General features: G+C 37.6%; 1 protein-coding gene across 6 annotated transcripts in view; it reads left to right on the plus strand.

Moving 5' to 3' along the window:
- Positions 1–22,112, plus strand: part of GLRA2 (glycine receptor alpha 2) — a 194,564-nt gene that overhangs the window by 103,018 nt on the left and 69,434 nt on the right. The window lies entirely within an intron of this gene.

Below are 22,112 nucleotides of genomic sequence, written 5' to 3' on the forward strand. Positions count from 1 at the left end.
TGTATCTGTCCAGTTTTCCAAACATCATTTGTTGAAGAGACTGTCTTTACCCCATTGTATATTCTTGCCTACTCTGTCATAGATTAAATAACCGTATAGGCATGGGTTTATTTCTGTGATCTCTATTCTGTTCCATGGATCTGTGTGTCTGATTTTATGCCAGTATCATGCTGTTTTGATTACTGTAGCCTTGTAGTATAGTTTGACATCAGGTAGTATGATACCTCCAACTTTGTTCTTCTTTCTCAAGATTGCCGTGGCTATTTGGAATAGTCAGTGGTTCCACATAAACTTTTGGATTATTCGTTCTAGTTCTCTAAAAAATGTCCTTGGTATTTTGATAGGGATTGCATTGAATTTACAGATTGTTTTGGGTAGTAGGGTAGTATAGCCATTTTAATGATGTTGATTCTTCCTACCCATGAGCATGGTATAGGCGTCCATTTATTTGTATTTTCTTCCATTTGTTTTTTTCAATGACTTATAATTTTCCAAAAACAGGTCTTTTCCCTCCTCGGTTAATTTGATTCCTACGTATTTTATTGTTTCTCATGCAATTGTAAATGGGATTCTTTTCTTATTTTCTCTTTCTGATAGTTCATCATTGGTACATAAAAATGCAACCGACTTCTGAATATTAATTTTGTATTCTCCTTGATAGCTATTTTTGATAGAGCAATCTACCCCAAAATAATAATAAAACAGCAATTGTTTAGATGAGAGGGCATCCAGACAGGTTATTTTATCTCCATTTTGCTTTCTCGGCAGTCACAACTGATTTGGAGGTTTCTCAGTGAGCTGATACAAGTGTCCATTTCCTCTTCTTGCTCCTCCAGTTTGTTTGAGTACAAGCATATTTTTAATTCTGATAAAGGCATCTAGGGGTCTCCATCAAACGAAAATGGCCTCTCTCCCTCCTTGGCCTCCGTGACATTTTTTTTTTTGTCTTATATCAATCATCGCATTCAGACATGTGGCTTGGTGACCAGGGCCCATGTGTAGTTGCCTTAATACACTATAAACTCCTTGCGGAAAGGACCGAGTATTGTTCAACTCAGCATGACGTATGTGACTTACATAGTTACTGTTGAACTACTGCAAGGGGACAACGTTCAACAGTTCCTGATATTCTGTGATCAGATTAGAATTGGTGCAGGAGCTTCCTTGCCCTCGTAAGGACGTGTCACTCATGCAAGGGGTCTCAACCTCTGCTGCACGTTAGAATCAGCTGAGGAGACTGTAAAGCTTTCCCAGGCTCCACCCGACTCCACCACTCCACCACAGACATATTAAATCAATTATCTGGCAGTAGGGTCCAGGCTTTGGAATTCTTTTAAAGCTGTCCAAGTGATTTAAATGTGTAGCCAGGGCTGAGAACTGTGGCTCTAAATTTCGTTGTTTTCTGGGGAAGTGTTTTCACTGTGTTTATCATGTACCAGAATTTATATTCATTTGAACTTCACAACGCTATAAGCTAGATACTATTATGATCCTCATTTTGCAGATGAGGATACTAAGGCACAGAAGGGTTAAATAACTTGTTTGAATTCACGGAGCTAGACCTTGTTGCAGGCAGCCTGACTCTGAGTTGATGCTGTTAATCCCTATGCCATGCTCCTTTCGTAGTTAACAGTTACCGAGTTCCTTCTACATGCCTGCCACTGTGCTAAACCCTTTACATAGGCTGTCTCATAGCAAACCTGTGAGGTAAGTACTATTTTGCATCACCAGTTTACAGTTAGGAAAAGGGAAACATAAAAAAAAATAAGCAATTTTCCTACAGTTATGTTTTTAGGAAGTAAAGAACCAAGATTCAAACCACTGGTCAATTCAAATCTTCCTGAAGAAAGAACTAAGAATCTTAAGTTCCACCACATTGTCCATGTCATGCTAATTACAGGTGGAAGCTTTGGACTGTGAGATAAGTTATTTTCCAGGCTCCAAAATCCCTTTCTTTGGCTGTGCATATTGCATTCACTGTGGATCACATGCAGTTGGCACCCTTGTTCATCGTTTTGATGATGAGACAAAGCTAGCCTGATTGTCCTTTCTCTCTCATATTAATAACTTATAATGGTCCCCGAGGCTTCCATTACACATTCTGCCTCTGCAGATTTTCTAACTGAACACAGTTACTGTTAATTGCTTTTATCAGCTATGGCCATTTTAACCATTGTTTTCATCAACTCACATGTGTGATTATATCAAGAGTCCAATCAGGTACAAGTCATTATCTATCATTTAATGGCAACTAAAGGGTTCAGCAAAAGCAGATTACGTGACCATCAACAATAAAATGGTTAAATTGTGGTCTATTCAACAATGAAATACTCGATGGAAATAAAAATGTAAGAACCGCAGTTACACATAGCAGAGATGACTCTCTCAAATCAAATGTTTATGAAAAGTTAACAAGCACAAAAAATTTTCACACAAAATTAATCTATGATGTTCAAACTAGAATTATGGTTGGATCGGGGAAGTACAGAGGTACTAGTGATTGGGAGGGCCCATGAGGTGTTGAGCTTCCGGGGGCAGGTAATGTTCTATTTCTTGACCTGGGTTGTGGTTTTATGGATATGTTCATTTTGTGGTGATTCACTAAACTGTACACCTGCGATCCTGGTACTTTTCTTGCATATGTGAATAGCACAATTTGTTTAGAAAAAGATGAAGAAAGTTTGTTTGGTAAAGCAATACAGGTTCCCCAAATAAGCTTATAGGAACATCATGGTACAAGTACCCCACTTTTTATCCTGGCACTTTTAAGTACTTTAATAAAGAAGTTAAAAAAAAAAAAAACAGATTGCACCAATAATGAATAAACGATAGAGAATACTTATATACTTTAAGTGGTTTCCTCTTCTTCCCTTTTCAGAATAAAAATAACAAAAGCTGATATTTATTGACTCCGGGATTCAAACCTGCTCCTAAGTGCTTTTTATTTATATATTATTTAATCCTCTCAACAACCTTATGAGCTAGGTATTATTGGATCCATTTTCTAGATAAGTAAATTGAAACTCAAGGTTATAGAACCAATAAGTGCCAAAGTTAGAAATCAAACTTAATTGGACTCTAAACTCTATTCCTTTCTTTCTATGCTACTCTCATTTTAGTCACTAATGTTCCTTCAGCCTTTAAAATAGATGTCCTTTTATGTGCCTGTTGCAGTTTATATGCTTGAGGGTTGATTGATGGGACTCGAAAGATTCTGTTACCTAAAGAATCCTTCCATATTCTTAAATTATGGCTCACAGTTTTGAGCGATCATAATGAATCTTCCATTCAGTTCTTATTTCTCCTTGGTACAGTCTCCCCCTTTATTCTGCTTCCCACTGCTGTTTCCAGCTCACTTCCTAAACAATCCTTTCTTATAGTAAGGGAAATTAACAGCTTTCTGTCATTGGAGAGAATCTGAAGGTTTAAGACGCTAAACAGAAATTGGTTCTTTAATAATGTTTCTTGTCTGATGTAATCCTAATTAAAAGATCCCTAAAAAAGGAATTAACATTTTGTAATTAGCTCAAACAGATCATTCCCCTTTACCATACATCTTATTATTGTTTTCAAAAGACATTCGTGGATTTCTTTTTTGGTGGGATTTCATAGAAGGTATGCTCTACAAATCTGGAAAGATGTGTTACAGGATTAGTCTTTTCTCATCCATTTGGTTTATTTAATATTCATAGTATATCCTGTATTTTAAGACACTTTTTCCTATTTTCATGGCTCTGAGTTTGGGTAGCAGCTTAAAATTGAAGGCAAGTCAGAGTTTAATTGAAGGTGTCTTTCTTCCTTAGTGGCGTGTAAAGTAATGGTGCATCTTGCAATCACTGGCACAGTTAATGAACTACTATACTGAATTTCTTTTAGAGCCGGCCGTTATGCTTGGCACTGGGACACATACTGAATAAAACAGACATGCTCCCAGCCCTCAAAGAGCTCATATCCCATTGGAGTGACAAACACTGAGCATGTAATTAGCTGATGATGGTTATTAAGAAGTAACCCTGGGTGCCAATGGAGCACGTAACAAGGAAAGTGGTACTTGTCTAAGGGTAAGAGAAGGCTTTTCCCAAGGAAGCGAAGTCTGAGTGGAACCTGACATGTAAGTAAGAGGTGCCTGGATGAAGGAGGCAGAAGATGATCCCAGAAGAGGAAAGAGCCAGTAAACTTCAGAAAATCAGAAAGAAAACATGGCTAGAATGTAGAGAACTAAAGGGGAAGTGGCAAACATAAAGGTACCCAGGTCACACAGGGCCGTGTTAGGCTTCAGCAAGATGTTGGAGTTTTATCATGGGGACATAACATGATCTGCTTTATCTGTTTTAAAGGGCCATAATGGCCACTGTGTGGAGTAAGATTGGAGAGGGGCCAGAGTGGGTGCAGGGAGACTAGCTGGTGAACTACAGCAGTAACAAGGAGACATGGCTTGGGTAGGATACTGGCCATGGGAATGAAAAGAAATGGATACGTTTGAGATAAATTTTGGAGGTAGAATTAATGGGACATAGTGATTGACTGTGAGGAACAATGAAAAACATCTTCTACAAAGCACTGGGAACACAAGCAGTGCTGATTTATAGCTTCCATATCAAAAAATCATGTCGTGGGGTGCCGAAGCTTACTTCTCCGTTCGGGATTCTGGTCAGAGCACAGAGGATTGAGCAGTGCCCATCTGAGCCAGAGAAGGATTCATATCATCGCCTGTGGTTGCTATCAACAGCAAATAGCAACCACAGCCTGACTTTTGTGACACCGCTAACCTGTAGGTTTGTGATCATTAGCCGTTAGCAGAAAATCCCACTCACTCAGGGGTTTCTTAGTTAGGATGTTTACACCATTTACATTTAATATGACTATTGATGCTGTTAGGTTTTAATCTACCATTTTCCTATTTGTCTTTTATTTGTCCCATCTGTTCTTTAAGCTCACCCCTCTTTTCTATCTTCTTTCTAATTCCTTGAAGTTTACTGGCTCTTGCCACTCTCAAATACTGTCCTGTGAACTCTAGCTTCTGTGGACTCTCCAGACCCTTGGCTCCATCTCCCCAGTGCTGCGAGTTTCCTGGCTTTGCTTCGGTTCCTCCTCTCAGCATCTCATCTCGGCCTGAAAACTCTCTCAAGGCAGTAATCTGGAGCAATAGCAGGACTGACCTCACTTGTTTCCTGCATTTCAGAGATCACTGTCCTTTTTGCCTAATGCCTTGAAAACCACTTTTTCATGTTTTGTCCAGACTTTTTAGTTGATTCAGGATGAAGGGTAACTCTAGTCCCTGTCACACCATCTTGGCCTTAAGTGGAAGTCACTGCCATGGTTTTGAATCCTTGATTTCTTTTTAAAATTGGACATGGAATTTAAATAAATTGAATATGACAATTTAGATCATTGAAATAATTATCAGAACCAGCATTAGCTTGTAAACGCTAGGAGTACCGTTGTTCTAATCAATGAAGACTGCGTTTATTAAATAAATGGTCTATGAACTCTAAGCCTGAGAACAAATGTCTTGTAAAAATTAATAATTGGTATGTATGAGCACAAATATTAATATCGTAATGGGAAAATCAGTTTTGCTCTACAGAATGTTTCATCAAAAGATTTGCTTCAAAGTGATATATTCCAACATATTGAAGCCTTTAATTGACTAATTATTCTTAATTCTTTTTTTTTTTTTGTAACACACTTGGGACTGCTTTGAGAAGAAGGGACCTAAATCTGTTCAGCAACTCCTCTTCACATGTCAATTTCTCTTAAAGTTTCCTGCTTGCGCCCCCTGGATGGACTGCTTAAATCGTATAGTTATTTACTTTAAGTAAATTTTATTCAACTCAGTAAATATTCAAGGTATGCCTTCCGCGTTAGGCATTAAGTAGGTCAAAAGACAGTAAAATAGTCCCTGCCCTTAAAGAATTTATGACCTAGTAGAAGAGTCAGCAAAAATTGTCTACAAAGGGCCAGATAGTAACCATTTTAGATGCAAGGTATGGGCCATTCGATCTCTGTTATAACTGCTCAACTCTGCAGTTGTAGCACAAAAGGCAGCCACAGACAATATATAAACACACGAGTGTGGTTGTGTTCCAATAAAACCCCCAATCTAATAAGCAGCAGCAGAGGAATATATGGAATAATATACGCATTACAAAGATGACCAGATGCAAATGCTATGGATTTCAAGGAACAGAGATTCATATCTTAATACCTAGTTTATAAAAACAATGACTTAATGGAGGCAGCAATTTGAGTTGATGTAGTAAGATGATAGAATTATAATAAGCAGAAATGACAGGAGAAGACCTGTAATAAATATTAGAGATGACTCATCACTGAAGATTTGAGGGAAGAAATAGTCCGATTTAACTGGAATGCTGATTATACACAGGAGTCCTTTTATAGACTGGTCAAGCTCCTCTCTTTGGTCCTTTTTCACATTCTGCCTTATATTATGGTTATTCTTTGAACTTCTCTTTGTTCCGCTATTAGACAATCTTTGCACTCAGGGCAATGCTTATATACTGTACATCTTTGAATCAGTGCTGTTTCTAGCAGAGATGGAACCCAGCAGCAGAGCACAATTATTTGCAGAATTAATATATTAAACTATCCACTTCAGCTCAGTCCATTTGGGCTTACTAACTAGACACTGAGGCTCCACAGACATATACAGTTTAAAGACTAGCTGACTGACCAAGAATGTTTACTCATTACAAAGGTAGCGCCTTTATTTCTCAACTAGGGTTTTGGTAAGAGATCTTGCAATTGTTCATGGGTTAATTCCTCTAATTCCTCCAGCATGTAGATCTGACCATAATTAGTACCCACTTGAAACACAGCTTCTAAGTTGCAATTCTCCACAGTCTATTTCAAGGGGAAAAATCCATACTGGGGTTTTAATTTTTAATCAAAAGGTTAATTAAGGGAATTAATCTTTGTGTTTGAATACATTTTTTTTTTTGCATGGAATTTGGAATAATTTAAATGGGATAAAATCAAATTAGTGTATTATTAAAATGAATACTAAAGCTTAGGATATAAGGAAAAATCTTATGCATTCTATTAATTATACAAAAGCAGACAAAACTGCCTATGGCAAGTTTAACCTGAGAAGACAGAAAAGCTGATAAAGATTCTCAAATCTGACTGCAATTGCTAGTATCTCCATACGAATCACTTTGTAAAACATATAGTGTTTCACAAAGACATAGTTTTTAAGCAGTTCTTTAAAGAAAAACCCTAGGTGGTTAACATTTAAATAAACCTCCTGAATTGGAATGAGAGTAAATGACTGTAGAATTATAAATCGTCTTTGTCACATCCACTGAGAAAATGAAGACAGATGGCAAAAATGAAATCTCAGTACACACACGTGGCAGAGAGAAGAGGAAGCCCACAGTCATGTAATGAAGACTTTCTAGGAGCAAACAGTCACACCATCCGTCAGCAAGATCTGTTTATATCACACCTGTGTGTCTGTGAGACTACAAAGGTGGTAGCTTATGAGAAGGAACCTTGTCTTTGTTAGGAAATGTCACCAATAAGCAAATAAGTTAAGAGAAATAAGAGGGCAGAAAATCTGTGTCACTATTCAGAAGAAAATAGACTGTATAAGAAGGATAATGTCCACTTCAAAATATGAGAATGCAAGATAAGTTCTGTCGCAGTCTTTGAGGGCCTCCAAAGAAGTGTGTTTTTTTTTCTTTATGTAAGATTAATCAGTTCATGGGAAACGCGTGTCTCATCTTATCTGTACTGGAAACAATTCCTGGGGAGGAGTTTTGACTATATCTCCCATCCCCAAATCATGGGGATCAAATACTGCCCGTCTGAAATGAGAGCAAAGAGATACTCCCCCCAAGGCCCATGTAGAATCATTGCTCCTGGTCTTCCCTTGTCATACTGAGATTGGATGAAAAAACAAACAAACAAACAACAACATAAGAGGGGTATGTCAAAGGGATATAGGAACCAACTGAATGGAATGAGTTCCCAGTGGCCAAAGCTGGAACAATTTAAGCAACAAAATAAAGTAGTACTGGATTATAACCTGTATCATAAAATAAATATTGGAGTCCACACTGAGGTAAATAAATAATTGGATAAAAATAGTTGCGGACAGTAGACAAATCTCCCGTGCAGAAGTATTCTAAATAATTTATGTAGATATTTAACCCTCAGGGAGGTGGAGCATAATTCCCCTCTTCTTAAGTGCAGGCTGTGTATAGTGACTTCCTTCCAAAGAGGACAGAATGGACAGGGGAGAGAAGAATAAATTCACAGTGGAGAAACCTGACAAATGCTACTTCAGTCAGATGATCAAGTTCAACATCAACAGTGATGTTGATAGTTTGTACCCTTGAGATGATGTGATGAGAAGAGAACTTTAACTCTGGAGTCTTCTTCCCCAAAACCTGTAACTCTGGTCTAATTATGAGAAAAACATCAGACAGTTCCCAACTGAGGGGCGTTCTACAAAATGCCTAATCAGTACTTCTCAAAACTGTCAAGATCATAAAAAAAACAAGTCTGAGAAACTGTCACAGCCAAAAGAGCCTAAGGAGAGAGAATAACTAAAGGTAATATGGTATCCTGGATGAGATCTTTGAACGACAACAAAAATTAGGTAAAAACTAAGGTATTAATATTGGTTCATTAGGTGCAACAAATGTACTGTACCAAGTTAAAACGTTAATGTTAGGGAAAATTGGATGTAGGATATATAGAAACTATCTGTGGTATCTTTGCAACTTTCTATATATCTAATGTTATTCTAAACTTTAGAAAATGTTTATTTTACAAAATGATATCTAATTTAAAACAACCAAAATGTCCTATACAATCTGAGAATTGACGTGAGCCTGGGCACCCAACCTAGATTAGAAGGATGGAAAAGATTCTGGGAATCTTCTTTCTATGTTTCAGAATAAGAGACCTCATTCATTCTATTGTCACTCACTCTTCCTTGTCTCTTATCTAGAAAGGGTAGAAAGCCAGGCCGTAGACAGTGCCGGGATATTCACATTGTAAAATTCCAGGTATCTAAAGACGAACTGCTCTTTCTTTCTGGCCCACTTCCAAATTCCCAAAAGGAATTTGGGGACAGGAGTTTACCTCTGTTCCCATCAGCAGTGATAGGCAGGGTCAAGGAAAGGACTCTGATTGTCCTAGCTCAGGCTGCCTGTTCGCCCTGGACAAATCAATTGCCATCAAGGGAATGAAGTTACATGTGCGTACATGGCTGGTCAGAGGCCCTCCCTTGTGCAGATTAGGGAGCCCTGGGGAGCTGGGGCAAGGAAGAGGAGGGGTTTCTCACAGGGTGAAGAGCTGCGGAGAGGGCAGAGTGGATCCCACCCAATAAAGAATAGCCACAAAGCATCTATGATAGGGAGGAGAAAGGCAGACTTAATGTGAAACATAATATTTAGCACTTCTGAAAATGTCGAAATCTAAAATCCCTTATCCACACCGGTAAAATCCCCATAGCTCTGACACCAAAATGTTTTCCATAGCTCATGTGGTAGCAAACCTGTCCTGAACTGATGGGAGGCTAATTATAGGCTCTAGGTATTTAGTGTGAATATTCATACTGTTTGCCAAAGAAATATTAATGCATTTGATTACAAGATCTTCCCTAAGCCTCTCTAGGAGTAAGTAAAATGTAATAAATTATATTTGTTACCGCATTAGCTTAATAAAACCTGAAAAATTCTGAATTATAGTGCTTAATTGCTCCCCTGAGCTTCATATAAGGGAAACATATATAATAGACATATATTGAAGAACATAAATATCCATTTCTATGTAGCTCTGAAAACAAGATCCACAAAAATCAAAACCATACAAGAAAACAAAGAAAAAAACTTGAAAACATTGAAAGAAAAATACACACTATTTATGCTAGTTTGGAAGGATAGGCTAACTCTATTAATACCTTATTTTTACCTAATGTTTACAGTCTTCAGATCTCTTTCATGTTATTCTTTTAATTATCAAAACAATTCTTAGACATAAACAAGGCAAATACTATTATTGCATTTTATGGATAAGAGAGTGGTACCTAGAAAAGGGAAGGGTCGCAGCTGCATGTCTCCTAACCACTAATGCCCTTGAACTCTTGCACTGTGTGTCAGATTGCATTTTCAGCATGTAGGTGAAAGCTACCAAAGCTACTAAATATATGATTTCTTTGAAGTTTTGAGGACTATGAAAAAGAAGGTCTGCCAAGAATCCTTGGGAAGGGTGGCAGTGAGGCAGCTTTATGCAGTAGGATCAAATATCCAGGGTTCAGATTTCCTTGGATCTGGATCCCTTCTTAGCTGTAGGTGCCCTAGGTCAAGCCCGCTATTGTAATAGCTACCTCTTAAGGCTGCTGTGGGATCTTGCATAACACAGTTCATAAGTAAAGTCATGCATGGTATAGTCCATAAAAGGTAGTTCTCATCTCTTCTCCTTCAAACGCCTGCCTATCTTTCTCAGGAAGTCACCCCAACTTTCCTTCCCAGGTGACTCTTAATGGAAATCACATCCCCAGTGCTGAGAAATATGACTGTAGACCACACACCTCATGAAGGCAGAGGCCCACTGTGTACCCAGCACAGCGCAGAGCTGGGTATAAAGCAACTGTTCAATATGTATTTGTCAAATGAGTAACTAGGGGAGAACTGAGAATTTCCCAATGGAGGAAATCCCACATCAGAGGCAAGGAAATCCTCAACATTTAATTAGTTAAATTAGGCGATTTAACACTCTTAGAAAAAAATTCCCTCCTGCACTGCAATTATTTATGGTTTTCTCTATTCGGTGATAATGCTTTTCTATTTCAGTGTCAGTATGGGAACCCCAGGGACAATTGTTAAAACCAGCTCTTCAGTTCTTAGCCCTGTGCCTGTCTGCTTTCTGATGCCGCCCATTCATTAGCAATTCTAGAACTTGTGTTGCCTTTGTTAAGACTCTAAATTCTTATAAATGTCTGAAAACTCCACAAAAAAAAATAAAATCTGTCTAAACTTAAGGAATTTAATTCTATTTAAATAAATCCACATGTTCGTTTACAATATTTGCTCTTTTTATCTTTAATGTGAATGTTTACATCCATCTTTTAAAACACTTGCATTACTTTGCAGAGTATTTGTAATAACAAAAAGAACTGCTGAAATATGTCAAAATATTCGCGGTAAAAAAAAGTTTTTGCATGATGTATAGAACAAGTACATTTTATATGTGAATTTCACATAGCTGGTGATCCAATCAGTATTTTAATATTGGAACTATATTTTAGCTCCTACTTGGAAGAATATTTTGCAACTCTGTTTCTGTGCAATTGCATGGTTTCTTCGTCTTTGCACAGCCACAGTATAGTAGTAACACCCAACCCAAACCATGGAATGGGAATACACATTTTAAATGGATCTAAATTTTAAAGCTTACTTTCCTTAAAGATTCGTGTTTGTAGTAAGTGGGAGGAGGAAGCGGGAGAGAAGGAGCGGGAGGGAGAGTAGGTCTCAAATCGCCCATTGCTTTGTAGAGAGACAGGCAATATATAGCAGGCATTTTTAAGGAAGGAAATGTGCAATGTCTCAACATTTTTGTTTGGAAGACATCTAGAATTATCTGGTAAACTCATCCTAAGAAAAATAATCAACAAGTGTACTCCTTGCACTATAAAGAAAAGGAATATCATGCAAATAAAAGAAAATGAAAAAGAGCTAAAGTGTCCTGTTCAAGCACAAGTAAAAAATTTCCCAGACATGAATCTTCTTTTCCTTTTCATTAGAGTAAAACAATACATACATTAAAATGCATGAAATGCCTTAATGTTAAGAGTACTGTCCAACAAATTTTTACAGATATGTATACTTCATATCAAGATATAGAACATTTCCGATACCCGAGAAAGTTTATTTTCCCCTCATAGTCAACACCTACCCCCAGAAGTAATCAGGGTTCGAACTTAAAATTTAACTATTGATTTGTTTTGCCTCCTCTTGAATTTCACATAAATGGAATTTTACTTTTGTCTTATTTTATGACTGGCTTCTTTCGCAGAACCTAATTTCCTTGGGATGTTTCCATGTTGTTTATGTAGCTGCAATTTTTTCCTTTTCGTTTGCCGTCCATGTTCCTGTCAGTGGGCATAACTTCCAGATTTTAGTCTAGTATGTGTTAAACCTGCTATGGATATTTGATACATAACTTTTCATGGACATATATACTCATTTATCTTGAGACTACATTGATGAGTGAAATTGCTGGGCCGTAGGATATGAATATGCTTGGCTCCAGTATATACTGACAGTTTTCACAATTGTTTGAAACAATTTACATTTTCCTAGCAATGAGAATTCCAGTTGCTCTGCATCTGTGTCAACACTCATTATTGTCAGTCTTTTTCATTTCGGCCATTCAAGTGGTATTTAGAAGTAGCTCACTGTGGTTTTAGCTTGCATGCCCCTAATGATTAAGCATGATGAGCACCTTTACGTATCTTTAGTGGCCATTTAGTTCTTTTTGTGTGTGTGAAGTGCTTGTTCCAGGTTTTTGTCCATTATGTTATTACGCAAGCACAATTTTTTATTGAATTCTATTATCCAAGTACTCTATGGTGAGTTCTACAACATTTTAGTAAACTAATCCAATGATGTTTTTCAGGGGTAATAATTTTTGCCTTTTTAGAAGTTCTCTGTGGTATTTTCAAAAACAGTGATTTCAAATGACCTTTTTTTCAAGTGCAGAATTCTATATGGTAGGATTCCTATCCTGCATATATTATTCTTCAGAAGTGAGATAAAATCCTTCACAGGCTCAGAGCATAGACTCTGAAGTGAAAATGTCTGGGTTCGAGCCATATGATGCTGGCTGTACTTACATGCCTCTGCGATACTTCATTTGTATAATACAGGCCATGACAGGACTTGCCTCATAGTGTGGAGATCATTGGGGTTAACCTATATAAGGCTCTTGGAGTGGTGTGTAGTGTACAGCAAGAACTCAATGAGTACTGGTTATTCATAAAACTACTTAGGGTGCCAGATTTGGTGCTGTGTCTGTTCAATCAAGAAAACGTTAGAACGTTATCCGATGAATTGGGGAAGTAGTCACATGTGGATCTCGACCGCTCAAACAAAAACTCGGAGGTTGGGTATGGATCTCCAGAAATTGCTGTGTGAAATGACCGCTGAAATGATCACTGAGGCCTGTAGAAAGTATCCTTTCTGGTCCATTTGGCTTTGAGGACCCAGCATATGCTTAATGGCTCCACTAGTGTATGACTTAGGAGGGCCCAGGCCAAATTATACATATTCATGACTTGTAAACTGTACAGTCTGGCTCTAAATAGGAACTAAAAGAATTAGGAGACAAAGAGCATCCCCCCTTCCAGGCAGACCAAGACACAGGAAGACTTTAATAAAATAAGAATGTGGGTTCTACGAGAATCGTTTTGTAAAATCTATAATGCACTCTTATAAAGGTTATATATTCAAGGACATCATGTGGCCAGAAAGCACAAGCCAAATGTGGCAGGGGAGAAACTGCCTAAGCAAGAGCACTTCCTCTCTGTCAGTAACTTAAAGGGATCATGGGATTTTTCTCTCATTAAGTCCATCTGCCTAGGCTAGGTGCCTGGCAGTTCTTCTGCTAATGAGAATCTGCTCTTCCTAATACTGGAAGAAATAAGTCTTTATCTCTGCTCCTTTACAAATGCCAGTACCACGTCAGAAACAATTTTTCCGAAAAGAGACATTTCAAGACACAACCAGGTAAGATCAGTCAGTCACCTAGCTCCTCGGTCATTTGATGCAATGAGGACAGATGACAGTGCTGACTGTCCCTCCTCTGCTGACTCATTAGATTCAGAAGGGAGTTCTATTCTTTATTATCTGACGCCACCAGGATGTCAGCTTCCCATAAATGCTCATATAAGAATATGCAATGATTTGCACTTGGTCATAATTTTTTTGTACGATTCAAGTTATGGCTACATGGATTTCTTGCTATTAATAGCTCCACTGAGCAGATAATTATTTTTATTTATTAGGGTTATTTTTTAACTTCTCACTCCTTGGATTTTAAGAAAATGATTCTTGAGAATCATCTGGCTCAAAGGAAACACAGTCCAGGGATGTTTTTTCATATGACCTGGTGTGGTAGACAGAATTCTAAAAATGCCCTTTCCCCCCAGAATCTGTAAATGTGATGAGATATCACTTCCATGACCCAAACAGAGATATGATCTGGGTGGGCCAGTTCTAATCACACGAGGCCTTAAAAGCAGAAACCTTTCTCTGGCTAGTTGCAGAATAGTAAGTCAGAGAGATTGGAAGCACAAGAGAGGCAACTCTAGCTTGAAGTTGGAACGGGCCAGAAGAGAAAGTGTGGACAGCCTTGAGGAGCTGAGAGAGGCCCCTGACTGACGGTGATCAAGGAAAAAGGCACCTCAGTCCTATAACTACAAGTAATTAAATTCTGCCAATAATAGAATGAGCATGGAATAGGACTCAAAGCTCCAGATGAGAACACACCTGGCCAACACCTTGATTTCAGCCTCGTGAGACTCTAAGCAGAGAACTAGGGCATGCTGAGCCAGATTTCCAACCTACAGAAATGAGCTAATAAGTGGGCATTTGTTTTAAGCCAGTAAATCTATGGTACACAAGGCAAAAGAAAACTAATACGCCTGGTTTCTTCTCTTTGCATTCTTTTAAATGGCCAAGCAATAGAAGTAGATTTAGTAGAGAAAATTAAAAGGCCTGAGAAATACCCAGGGATTAGCTCAGGTTATTAGAGAGCATTGGGTCTTCTCAAGAAAAGGCTCCAATTGACACCACCTTGATAATAATTATCACAATATAATTACAGCAAGGAAAAGAATATTGAGACTTCCAGTGGAAGCGTAAGAGACTTCACCTGGTGCTAGGTTTCACAATCATTTTTCCTCAAATTTGAATCACATCAGGAATATCATTTTGCTTTTTGTGCTTCCCTTTCCTCCTTGGCTTAGAAGGGCTCTTTCTCATTCCTGCAGCAATACGGCCAAGGTCAGGAGTGTCATGACATCTCCATGAATGAAATGGGAATATGCTGACATCATGCATCATTGTCACAAAATCCATTATTAAAACATATACAGCATAGGTATCACAAGGTATTAGAAAAGTGGAAGGTGGGAAATAATGATAAAAATATTTTGAAATTTCCAGAATTACAAGAAAGAATATGTGGATTCAGGAATCCTGGACGAGAAAGAGGATAGGAGTATGTGTACCGTGTGTATTTAACACGGAGCTAAAGTAGGAAGCCACTAACAGAGGAATACACCTCTCCACTCTCGACAGTACCTAGGAACAGCTCTGCAGGCCATCTTCTCCGGTGTGGACCACTCCACTGGGCTCTGCGTCCCCAGGTGTGCCACCAACTTTACTGGATTTTCTCTCCATTCCTGATCTCCTTTGCCCTTCTCCTTCTGTGGCCAGCAGTAGAGCACTTCCGGTATTCAGGATAGATTTCTTTTTTCCAGAAAGATTTCCCATGATAGTGCCCAAATGACACCCTTCTGTCTGATTTCCAGAGTTCTCTCCTCACTAGAGCTCACATTGCTTGCTTTGTTTAGTGGAAAACTGGAGTTTAGATAGACTAGTGGGATAATCAAATAGAGAAATGATTTTTTTTTTTTTTAAGGAATAGAGAAATTGAGGGTCATGGATTTTAATAAACTAATAGGGCAATCTAGATATTTGGAAAATCACTCTTTGAAATAATATTGTAAGCTTTCTTTATGCAAAAAAAAAAAGTGGATTCAAAGCCTGCTAGTTCGAGCAATGTAAAGAAATATGGCATCCCCTACGGCCAAAATCTCAGAAGGAAAAGCCCAGGGCACGCAACCAAGGTAATTTATTTTATTACCATAACTCACAGTGTTTCTTTTGCTGATATAAGATTTCAGAGGCTGAATTTTATATTTTTAATTAGTATGCTTAAAGAAAAAAAAAAAAAACGAGGTCTCCTTGGTCTACCAAATTCTATTGCCTACTTAAGTGAGTGGTTCTAAATTGTTGTAAGTACTGCTCTATTCTTAAACATTTTTACTAGTCAAATTAAATGCTGATTTGAGGGAAAGAATGAACAGAAGATAATTCAGTTCGGTATTGGCTTTTGGCTTTACAGTTTGATAAAAGCAATTTCTTTCTTGCTTGTTTATCCCATACCTTTCTAGTGCTAACCTCAAGTACTAATCACAGCACTTTAATGAATGTTGTAACTAGCGTTCATTGTTCCAGCTCCAAAAACATATTAATGCTAAGCCTTCATCTTCATGTGAAGAAGAATTTTGATGGTGGCATAAACAAAAATGGCTCGAACAACTTTCCTATATGGGCATTAATAAAAAATATTGATTTTATACAACTAATAAGATTTCCATGATCCATAGCAAAGGCAAAGGCAGGTAAAAGTGAAACAGCAAATTTCATGGTTTGATTAGTTGGCTTGAGTAGATAAAAGATAATTGTAAAGTGGAGGATGTATATTTTCCTTGATTTGAGCCACAGATCTTCTTTACCTACAGATCAAAGTGTCTAATAAATATTCTTCCTTTTCTTGCACTAGTACAGATAAACACTTAATTGATACCTTCATTTTTCTCTTCTCTATTTCTGATAGCTGTGTGTGCTTCATATCCTTATTGAGTTGTATTTCCCAATGTCTTCCTCTCGAATGAGAATTAAGTTATACTTTTAGCAATAGAAAACTGAGAAAAAACATGGCAAAAGGACTATAACTCTATCTTTTTGGTCTTTTCCTCTTTGAGTCCATAATTGAGACAGTGTGTACAAATATGTGTGCAAATGGCAGAGTTATTTTTCAAAGCAAAATACTTTGAACATAGACCTGAACAGAACACAGCTCTCAATCCATTATCTTGACTCTTTGTAATTAACAAAAAGGAAAGACTAGAACAAGAACTCATCACAGTTTTTGGAACAGAGTCTACCTTGGGCTTGCTAGACTTGGTGCAATATTAGATGGTAGGTTTTCCCACAGAGTGAAATAGATGTGCTTTGAAAAATAATTAAAGGGCTTTTATTTGTTGGGTTAATTAAAACTGCCCATTTGCTTGCCTGTTCCTTTGCATAATACCTCCATTGATCCTCTGTGACTTGAGAAGTATCACAAATCTAGTCTAAGTGAAAATAGCTCATCTACATTCCAAATAGACTTTAAGAATCTACCATTAAAGCCATCCCTCTGGAATAAGAGGAGACAATTGGACAGTACTCCAAAAGACAATGATTAAATAATTAGGGAGGAGAATTCCAGTAACCTAACAAATAAAAATAGCCAATTCAACCATATGCTTATTATGTACTGAGCACTATGCTGAAAGTGATTCATGCACATCATGTTATCTAATGCTTAACACAATCCTGTATGGTGAAGGTACTAATATTATAGCTGAAGAAATTCTGCCTACAAAAATTAATTAACTAGACTTAGATTGCAAGGCCAGTAAGTGGCAGAGACAAGATTAGAACCTAGACCGTTAAGAGTCTGAAGCCATGTGCTTTAGGGCTCTGTTCTAGGTTCTTTTCATTCAATTAACTGGCACACTGTACTTGGATTGACTCCTTACTTATTACTGAGCAATGTAATAAATTCTTTATGTGCTTAACCCATTAAAACCTTTAATTAACTCATCCAATCAAACAACAGATGAGGTAGGGACTCTAGGTCGTCCATTTTATAGTTTTATAAACTGAGGCGGGAAGAAGTTCAAGAACTTGCAACCATCATAAAGGGAGTATGGCAGAGCTAGAATTTGAATTCAGAAAATCCCATACCAGAGGCTGTGCTACCATGACCTCTCCTTGTGTCATTAAATAACTAACGTGAACCTTTCACATGAGAGGGAGTTGAGAAAGTAAACTTCATCTGGGGAGCCAGACTCAGTCTCAGACCAACGCAGAGGGCTTGAAAAGGATAACTGGGATGTGCAGGTAGACATGTGACCGAGAAGACGGATGGTGATAGACTCCAGAGGGGAAGGTTTAACAAACATGGAGGGGGTTCATGAGCGGAGGAAGGTGGGCAGCCCCATTACAGTAATCTCACAGTTTGACCTGGGGAGGCAAGACCCTTTGATGGTGGTGAAAATAGGAAGTGACTGTTTATTCCGCTTCAGCTTTCCTTTCCTGCCATCTGTATCTTGGACATCATAAAAGACAGTGGCCAGGTTTTCACAATTGCAAAAACCCGAGTAAATCAAGAAAAACAGGCCATCATTCCTTTGCATTAGCTGTACAAAGCCCGATATGAGGAAGTGTGAACAGATGCTGAGAATTGCACAGAAGGATCCAAAAGCATCTAAACATAAAAAAAAGTGCAGGCAGGAATGAGAAGGTGGTGTTTAGGGCTCACCTTCGCCACGGGGAGACTCAGGAGTCAAGAGCCATTTTGAGGAAATGCCAAATAAATACCTGCCCGAAAACATTCCTCTCAAACACATTTGTCTTCAGCTGGGGGATTGATTTCAATAATGATCATGATAGTTTATACTTGTATGGCATGTTAAATTAAAAGTGACTTCCCCATCCACTGTATTATTTAATTCCCAGAGCAGCCTTCAAAGGCAGGCAGGACTAGATCTCCTTTGTAAAGGAGACAATTAAGGGCCCAAGCCCTGCTGCCAGCATCTGACAGAGCTAGAGCTGGAATCCAGACCTCACGACTCCTGCTCTGAGGTTACCTGAGGCTGAACAGGGCAATTTGGAGGGAGGAGCAACAGGCAAGCAATGAGAAACTGCTAACAGGAGAGAGCACACCACAGCTGGAGCAGAAGTATCAAGAGAAAAATGGTAGAAAGCAAAGGACAAACACCATTTATTTTATTTAAGATAGATGGAGGTTTGTGGTTGTAAAAATGAAGGAGCACTCACATAGACATGGTCATTTATCTCGTCAGATCATGGGAGGGTCCATAAAAGTGCTGGCTTTTGAGATGGGAAGGATATTCTCAAGCAGAAATGGGGTGGAGAGAATTTAAAGGTGGAAGAGACAACGTGAATGAATGTGAAGAGGCAGAAATCAAGGGCATAGATGAAGAACAATGAATTAATTACCCAGTGCAGTTGTTGCATAGGATATGTGACCAGGAAGAGAAGAAAATAAAGCTGGAAGGTGGGGGAGTGGGGGGCGGGGGGATAATATCACAGACATTTTTGAATGTCAAGCTAATTAGTTTGATCTTAATTCATTAGGCTTTGGGAAACCAATAATAGTTTATAAACAGAAGTAATACAATGTGTGCTTTATGGGTTTCTTGTGAGATTTTAATGAAATGCTGATGCAGAAGTGCTTTGTAAAAATATGATTTAAAGAATTAAGAGTATATAATTGCATTCTTTCATTTATACATTCATTCATTCATTTCACAAGTTTTATTTGAGGGCCTATTACACATCAGGAATGGTCTAGGCATTCGGTATTCATAAATGAACAAGACTCATCATTATGTGCTGAAGCTCACAGTCTAGTGGGGAAAATGAACATTCCAGTAATTACAATTAAGTACTTGGAGGTAAATGTACATATATGATGCTGGGAAACTACAGAAGGAAGGTTTGATGAACACTTCCAAGAAGAGTAATGGGGGAAATGATATTTGAACTGAATCTTGAAGAACCACACATCTAAACGCAGGAGCTAAAACTACTAAACTTTGAGAAGAAAACATAGGAGAAAATCTTTGAGACACTGGATTAGACAAAGTTTTCTCAGACAAATCACAAAAAAGACAAATCATAAAAGAAAAAAATGCTAACATGGACCTTATTGTATTTTAAATTGACTTTGAGTAAATAAAAAAGCAAGCCATGGACTAGGAGAAAATATTTGCAAGACATATAACTGAATAGAAATCTTATATCCAAAATATGAAAAGAGCTCTTACAAGTCAATAAGAAGAGAAACAACCCAATAAAATGATGGGCCAAAAAGTTTCAAGAGGTACTACGAAGATATACGAATGGCCAACAGGCACAAGAAAAAATGTTCAACATGTTTAGTCATTAGGGTGATGCAAAATAAAATCTCATTATATACCTACTAGACTGGTTAAAGTTAAAACCACTGATTATAATCTAACGTTGGTAAGAATGTTGAGCAACTGAAATCCTCATGTATTGCTGGTAGGAATGTAAAATGTTAAAGCATATTTGGACAAAAATATGGTACTACATTATAAAATTAAAGAGTCACTTATCATATAACACAACAATCTCACACCCAGATATTTATCCGAGAGAAATTAAAACACATCCACACGGAGACTTGGATATAATGTTCTTAGCAGTGTTATTCACGATATTCTAAAACTGAACACAACCCAAATGTCCACCAATAGTCGAATGAATAAGCACACTTTAGTTTAGCTATCTATACTATGAACTTTAAGAGTATAAGGGACTGGTGGTGGTCCTTATTTATATGTAGAATTAAAACTAAAGTACGCTATAAAGAAGAAAACAGTAAATAATGGCTTTATGCTTGACAATGTAGATACAGGACAGCTGGCAAAAATTAGAGGACTATGAGAAGAATAAGTTCACTGCTCAATTATTTTAAAATACTTAAGCAACTTTAAATAAACTTTATTTTTAATGAGATTAAAATAACTTTTAAAGTAAATAAAGTCCAAGGTGCAATATGTCATCTTTCTCTTTAATACTTAATAGATCTCTGACCTGCCTAGTCTGATTCTAAACATATATTCCTGCCTAAGTCTTCCTCTCTTTTCTTATCAGGGATATATGGATTTTGATCACTTACTCTAAAGAAAGGCAGAGCTAGAAAATATTAAGCAGATATAAAAAGTGATATCCCAAAAGTTGATCTTTAAAACTCTTGTTTTAAATGTTACTTGACAAATATGTAATGATTGTTCAATGCAAGATTTCTAAATATGCCAAATAAAACACCAAGTTACAGATGGATATAAAAAATGATATTCTAGCCCAGGTAATATTATATTGCATATATTAAAGCATAATAGGACTATTTTCATTGCTGATTATCACAGGACTGATGCACTAATCACCTTCAAGAACTAAGAAGATGGTGCTGGAAGGAAAATAAAATCCAACACACCATGATAACTACATGGAAATCTCCGATGAAATATTATTATATATAATAAATGACAATTTTGAAAGCTTTCTCAAACTATGTTTTAATCATGTTTGTCTCCATTAAGCCTCTAAGTTAATTAAATAGGCAAACCAACTTGAGACAAGGAAATTGATTTTCTGCGTAGTATATTCTCAACAGAGCAGCAGACGTAAGAAAAGGATCAATTTTTCTTCATGGTGTGCAAATTAAGCTCCGTTCAGAAAAAAAAATTAACAAAATCCCTGTTCCCTTCTGTTCTTTGTTCTTTAGTGACGCGTTAATCAAGTAAATATGGCAGGAAGGGAAAATACATCTGCATGTTCCTTGTTCCTTTCACCTTTGGGAAAACAAAGAAGTCTCCTGTCTCATTAGAGAGAACTCCCAACCACTCCTTTCAGCCTCCTCCCTAATGGAGCCTGGGCATTGAGACCTAACAAGTGAGGCCCAGCTCCTTTCTACCCATCAAGGAATTCTAGTAGCAGTCTATTCGGCATGAACCCCCCCAAAAAATAGCTTGTGCATTGCATTTTTTTATTATAATAAAGACAGCCTACTCCTTTGCTTTCCATTGCATCACAATCTCCTCATCTCCACCTCAGTGCCCCCAAGTGCACATTTTCATTTGCATCCCTGTTGAGAAATCAGAAAGACCCACATTCACCTGTATTTGCAAAGCTAGAGAAACTTACCTGTGGCATCCCTAGCTTGAGCTCTATGACATGGGATTCTGTTTTCATGACTTTTTCATGACTTCATCAACAGTCATTTATATTTCAGAATAAGTGAATGGAGGGTTCTCTGGTATGTGACTTAGCTAAAAAATCAAATGGATATCCTCTTGTGAATGTTGATGCTGAGAGGTGTGTTCTTGGATGGAAGGTGGAAAAAAGGATTTTTCCTATGCCCTTTTTCCTTATTATCTACATAATGATATCAGTAAAGCTCTCTAT

Source organism: Pteropus vampyrus, unplaced genomic scaffold (genome assembly GCF_000151845.1).
Source record: "Pteropus vampyrus isolate Shadow unplaced genomic scaffold, Pvam_2.0 Scaffold81, whole genome shotgun sequence".
NCBI lineage: Eukaryota > Metazoa > Chordata > Mammalia > Chiroptera > Pteropodidae > Pteropus > Pteropus vampyrus.